The following is a 6,463-nucleotide window of genomic DNA, read 5'->3' as shown; positions in this document are numbered from 1 at the left end:
TTGTCTTTTTTACTGTATAGGTCACACCAGTCTCCTTGAACCGAATGTGAAGCATTTGCATTGCTTTACTGGTTGGCAATACACGGATGTAGTTTCTCTTCTTAAAAGCTTCCCAGATGAATCCTGCTTTTCTTTCTCAAGAAAGTGCTGAATGTTACTAGGCAATCAGCCAGGCATTTTGTGCACATTAAAGACACAAATAATTGCAGATTTCACCATTAAAGGCCCCATCTAAAAGTGTAATGACATCTACCTTAAGTACACTATGATTTTAACATTAAACTCATTATACATCTTTTCCTGGTGAAGACAAAGCTGTTATACTCAGGTTAGACAGCAGCAAGAATCACTATAAAATGATTCACGCTCATTCATTTTGGCTAGCTTCTGGGTCAATCTGCAGATGACTCCTTAACCTGGCCACAAATACTTCTGTGTTTTACTAACTACGATTAAAACAGCATATATAGGATAGACGTTAGAAAGAGCAGCACATAATGAAAAGCAGCACACTTGTGAAGAATTATCCTTTAAACTGCTAAAAACTGAGCTCTAAAAAAAATTAGTGGGGAGGGTGTAAAAATCTGCCACTAAGTGAGGTTTCAGGCACATTAGGCAGCAAAAAACAGGAGGCCAGCATCCCTGAGAGCAGAAATGCAGTGCTGTTAACTGACCCCATTAATACTCAAAGCAAAAACTGTTAATGTCTTTACAGCAAGGCTTAACTGTGATCTTCGTTGCACCAGTTAAGAGTCAGATTCAAAGTCTGGAGCTTTTATGTTATTCTTGTTCTTCTTTTTAAGGCTTATTTTGAGAGAAGATACCCTTTTAACAAGGCTGTGTCATTCATGCCACGTTGTGAAGCCTCTTCAAGTCTAAACACCGTCATGCCGTGAGCCACCATGTGTCTCACTTTGACCATTAATGTCCTTTTATCTGCAAAGATGTGGGGTATAGCAACAGGTAGAGTACTTCATGATTTCAATCTATTTTACACAATACTTTTTCCTGTAGCACTTCAGCTATTCAGCTATGACAAATATGAGGCGTTACATATCCTGTTCTCTTCAGCTAAAGAGCAATGATATGATATGAATGTTGTCCCATCCTGATAAAGCCAGATCCAATTCATTCAATTCTACTGTGCTTTGGTGCTTATGAAGATAAGGTCCACACAAAAAAAGAAATTCCCGCCCTACTCATTTCCAACTGATTTGCAAGGTCTGGGTAATATTCCAGAAACAGCCAGCAAGAGCAACCCAACCCCACTGAATTCAGAGCCCAGCACCTTGCTTTGTGCCAGTAACGTGCTAGAAAGCCCACTGCAGTGTGGCTCAGAGAGAACGATACGTCTCGACTTACAACACAGATCATGAGCAATAGTTGCACTGTCTCTGGGTTTGCAGTGTTACACTTGTTATTAACATTCATGTAGTTTGGAACCTGAAAGGTGTGGATTAAGGCATAGATTATTGTGGCAAGTCCACTGCCAAAAAACTGCTGAAATGATTTTCTAATTATCCATAGATTAAAAAAAAAAAAAAATGTATCATTCACCACTGCCTAAGGTGGGCAACAATTAAGGACTGATCAGCTGCACAAGTTGTTAGCTACAACTGACTATGAAAGGAAAGGATTTGGATTTGTAAAGAAAACAAGGTTTTAAGATAAAAATAATGACAAGACACAAGGTATTTCCAGTGCAGCAGGGGCAGATACTGTGTTTCAGTTCCTCAACACCTCTCATTTAGTAATTTTCATCTTGTCAGTGTTAACCTTTAGCTCATCTGCCTGCATCTAAGTTCCCAACCATAACAGCCACTTGCAAAGAGCAGAATCCACAGCATCTGAGACTCTGAATGGAAACGTTTTCAAATCACATGGTGCAATTGTTCTGGTGGAAACTGTAGTGGCAACTCCCAGCAGTGTGCCATAACAATAAAAAAGCTATTCACAGAAGCCTAAACTGGTGAACATGAATCTGATGCTGCTACACTGGGAAAAACTATGGGAGTTCAGGTCTTTCTGAACCTTAAAAATTTTATTGACAACTTGTGATGGGTGCAATAAGATTTCTGTTATTTTTGTAGCCCTCAGGGCTTATGACAGCAAGAGAAAGTCCGTTTGATGTTTTCCCTTGCCAAAAGCTGTTCTTTATGCTTGTTACTACCAGATAAATATACAATGTAGTATAACCTTGCCCCTAGTATTCTCAGAAGTGGTTATATTTTACCTTTTGCTTATCTTTATTTTGGTCAAATATTTTGAAAGTGAATTTGAAACAGTAATCCAATGAGGGGGAAAATAATAATACCTTGGTTTTGCTTTTTTTCTTGCAAAACATACTTTTTCCAAAACCACATCTGTATTGTGGCCATGACATGTAATTTAGATCGTCAAATAATTTATTTTCTATTTGTAAAGTCAGTATTACTTCATGTGTGCAAGTTTAACACTGATTCTAATGCTAGCATTCTACGCTGGATTTTGTACAAAAGCTTTAAAGTAACAATGGACAATGATTCCCCTTTGGAAAATCACTGTTGTCTGCTTGTTTTCTTATTTCAAAACATACTTTGTAGGATTTCTATCTACTACATGTCTTAATTCTCTAATGGGAATATGTCTGTTGAAACTGGTTTACAGTCATGGGACACGATGTTTTCATTGGGAGTTGGTTTTCTATTTCTCTGCATCACTGCAGTGATATCCCTGATAATGACATCAATGTGTGTATGTATCCTAGTTTCGTATAATGTGTGCCTTATTTCCTCTGATTTTTCCAAAAGAAACTCAGAGACATAAATATGAGTAATGACTTTTTCTTGATATGTAATCTCTAAGACCCCTAAGCACAGTTCAGATGTGACAGATGGTGCTAAAATAGCTATATGGGCTGGGTAGTGTAGAAATATGTAAAATGACTAAGGAAAAAAAGAGCCAGATTTCATCATTTTTGGACACAAAAGTATTTTAATATAAAATACCACAGATCAACTTACAGATAAAACAGCAATAAAAGCCAGAATTTGGGACCCTTGGCCTGTGATGGTGCACAACTCTGCACAGGTTTGCAAAACTGGGAGGAATCAGAGAAGCAGCAGGAGTTTCCTTGCACCACTTCGCATCCATCTGGCACTATGGCAGCATTTGCACTTTTCCAGAGAATACCCCTTCTATGTCTGCTAAGTGCACATGTAAACAGACATGTAAAACAAATAAGGGGCTAGGGGAGGGTAAGAAACTTTTTCTCCTCAAAGGCTCTCCTCTGTTATATCCCATGTGCACAGTTGTATTTCAGGAATACTTTGCATCCCTGGAATCTTTCCTGCACTGTTCTTTCCAAGAAGAAAGATCAGCAGTGACACGTATTATCAGACCCAGAAGTTTCTGAAGAGCCTATATTTTTTGCAGGGAAATCAATGAACTGTCTTGCAGGTTCTCCTATCGCTGACAAATTACTTCCAAACTACTTCTAAAATCCTCCCTTTGTGTATACTCACTCTGTCTTTACTTTCCTTCTCTCTTTATGATGAATACACACAGCTTAAAACTCACTTAAATTAGATGCTAGTGATATTAACAGTATTTTTGTTAAGCTTTGGATGGAATTTGTACAATGCATGGGGGAATAAAGTATTCCATTTCTCAGCCCAGACAGAGGCTAGAATATACCAGCCCAGACCCAAATTATGCAATTCCACTTTCAGAAATGGCTGTACCTAATATTGTTTTGCTTCCATTTTGAGAGAAATCCATGTGCAACTTCAATCATGGTTTGTATTGTGTGTGTTGCATGTACTTGCTGACCAAAACAATCACTGTACTCGTACTTTAAATGCCAGAAGTCTTTTCTCAATCTGCACATGGCCTTCACAGCTTTTTCCATCATTTTAGTAATCTTTTATTTGCTAATCACATTGTGAAGACTGCTGTTAAAGTAGAGCACTGCAGTTACCAGATGTACGTGCACAGAACTTTTAATGCCCTCTAGTGTTTCTTACTTGGAAATTAGAATTTATAGTCAGGGAAAAATTGTTAGCATGGCTGGGTACTTGGATTTTTAAGTCCCTGTGCGGATACTGAAAACAAACCCATTGTAAGCATAGCCATATTATGAAGCACAAAGATTAAGCAATGCTGTCCTCAAATGAGACAGGCTGTGGGATGACTTCAGTGTTTGAAATTAAAACAGTGAGTAGCAGGCCTCTCAACGTCTTTTTCAAACTATAGGACCCTATTTATTGGTAAACCCTTGCATTCAGCACATGCCTGCACAAGAAACATGAGGAATACGCACTTGTACCTACAGTCACGTGGTGAGAAAGAAGCTGTGACACTACCTGCAGCTAAGGAATGAACCTTCCAGAGGTTTTGGGTATGGGATTAGGTAGCTCTGTCCGTGCAGTGCCGCAGTCTCCCTTCAGCTGTATAATCCTAGGGAATTTCTACATGGAAGGAATCAAGGAGGTAGAAAGAGGCCATGTCAGATCAGAATTCCTTGATAAGATGGAAGACCAAAGAAGAGGTGAGATTCCAGAGATTGGAAGAAACTGAAGTTGCATTACAGTTTGATTAGAACTGCATTACCACAGTAAGAGAGAGCATTCTGTCCCAAACTCCACGGCTGGATGGATTTTTAATTCCATTAGTGAGAAGAGATGGGGATGCGAGAGACTGACATTAAATGTTGTTAGATGGAGCACAAAGAAACAGGGAGAACAAGCTCCAGAAAGGCAGAATCTCAGAACTCCCTGGGCTCTCTGTATAGAGCAAGTTTTCACATTACATCAGTAAATATAAATTTACTTCTTCACTACTTTTTTACTTCTTTACTGCTTTTTGTCACCAGAAAAAGAAAATGCCCCAATGGCATCAGTGGGAGAAATTCTGACAGAGAATGGATAGGAGAGGCAAAAAGAGTAAGAGGGGAAAGTCTTGAGTCCAAAAGACAGGATATCCATAAAGTTCCCCGTACTGTTACTACACGATTCTTTGCAGAAGTAGCCTCCTGATTGCAGGCACAATACCAGAAATCTCCCTCAGCATCCTCAAATGCAATAAGATGGCCTGCACTTCCTGGCTTTGGGGGTGTCAGAGGTTTATGCTGTGGCTTTCTTCAGGCACCAGTATCAATTATGGCAGTAGCCAACAACAGCAGTTAGCACCCACTGTCCACTGGCCTAACCCTTCAGCTGAAGGCTGGGAGGACATCAAATGCAAAACACAGTACTGGAAGTTGCTCCTACCCAGTAAGGAGAAGCTTCTGCGCTCAGAGAACCTTCTCTGCTGGGGAGGCAGCAAACTATCCTCCGACGTCAGGACAAAGCTTCAAAAAAAAATCAAGCAGAAAAAAACTTTGTTCTTTCATGCTTTTCATAGCAAATAACAGTCAAAACCATTTAACCTTTTTGCCAGCATATCAAGTTTTATGGAAGTTTGTCATCTAATAATTTCAGCAGGAACAAAATTATGCTCGGTGTTTTTCCTAAGTGGTTTTATTTACTGTTTAAGGGCAAGGTAGGATAGAAAAGATGCAGCTAATTTTTGTGGGAGAGGGTTTGGTTTTGATTTTAATAGTAAGATGTTGGTTTCCTTTCATTATTTGTGCAATCTTCAGCACTAGAAAGTCTTAAAAGTGACAGCACAGTTGGAGACTGAAACCTAAGCTGTAATTTTATGTAGCTAGAAGATGTAGCTTAAACTTAGGGTTCCTGCTGGGCTGTCACATTCAAAGGTGGTTTTTGTTTTTTTTTTTCACTTCTTATCAGGAAGGTCACTGAGGACTGTATAAATAACAAGCAGGAAATAGATGACCTAGATGCTCTCTCTAATTCTCTCATTTGGAAAAATAAATATATAATGGCTAGAAATTGAATCACTAATTTAATTCTTAGGGATACATCCTCAGGCAACTTCCCGTTGATTTTGACAGTTTTTAGGCATCTCAAGTCCATTCAGTATGCATGTCTTAACCTCAGTTGTGCTTTTACTTCCCAGAACCACAAGAAAGCCCAGAAATAATTGAAAACAAAGAAAAGGAGTGGTGAAGTTCACTTTTTACTGTAGTTCCTCATCTTCCTCATACATACACTAGATGAAGAAAAGACTAGAAATCAGGTTTTAATCTGTAACTTTAAACATGTCTAGAACGTTTAAGCTACAAGAACTTTTTTGTAAGTCCCTAAACAGTGGCAAATAACAGATAAAAAATTAGGAAAAAGTACCTATAAGAAAAAAGGGACAGGAAGCATGAATAATAGAGATAGCAATATTGTAATGTCCTTAATCTTTGACCTGAAATCATGATAGTGAAAGGCAGTAGTTTATCTATACAGCAGTAATCTCAAAAAAAAGTGATTCGATCGTAAAAACTTTGCTCAGCACCAGGTGGTGCTATTCTGCTTTTTTTAAAAAATCTTATGAACTATTAAATATTTACATTTTAAAGAATAACCTATGA

Source organism: Cygnus olor, chromosome 4 (genome assembly GCF_009769625.2).
Source record: "Cygnus olor isolate bCygOlo1 chromosome 4, bCygOlo1.pri.v2, whole genome shotgun sequence".
Taxonomy (NCBI): Eukaryota; Metazoa; Chordata; class Aves; order Anseriformes; family Anatidae; genus Cygnus; species Cygnus olor.
Note: the sequence above shows the minus strand (reverse complement) of the source record.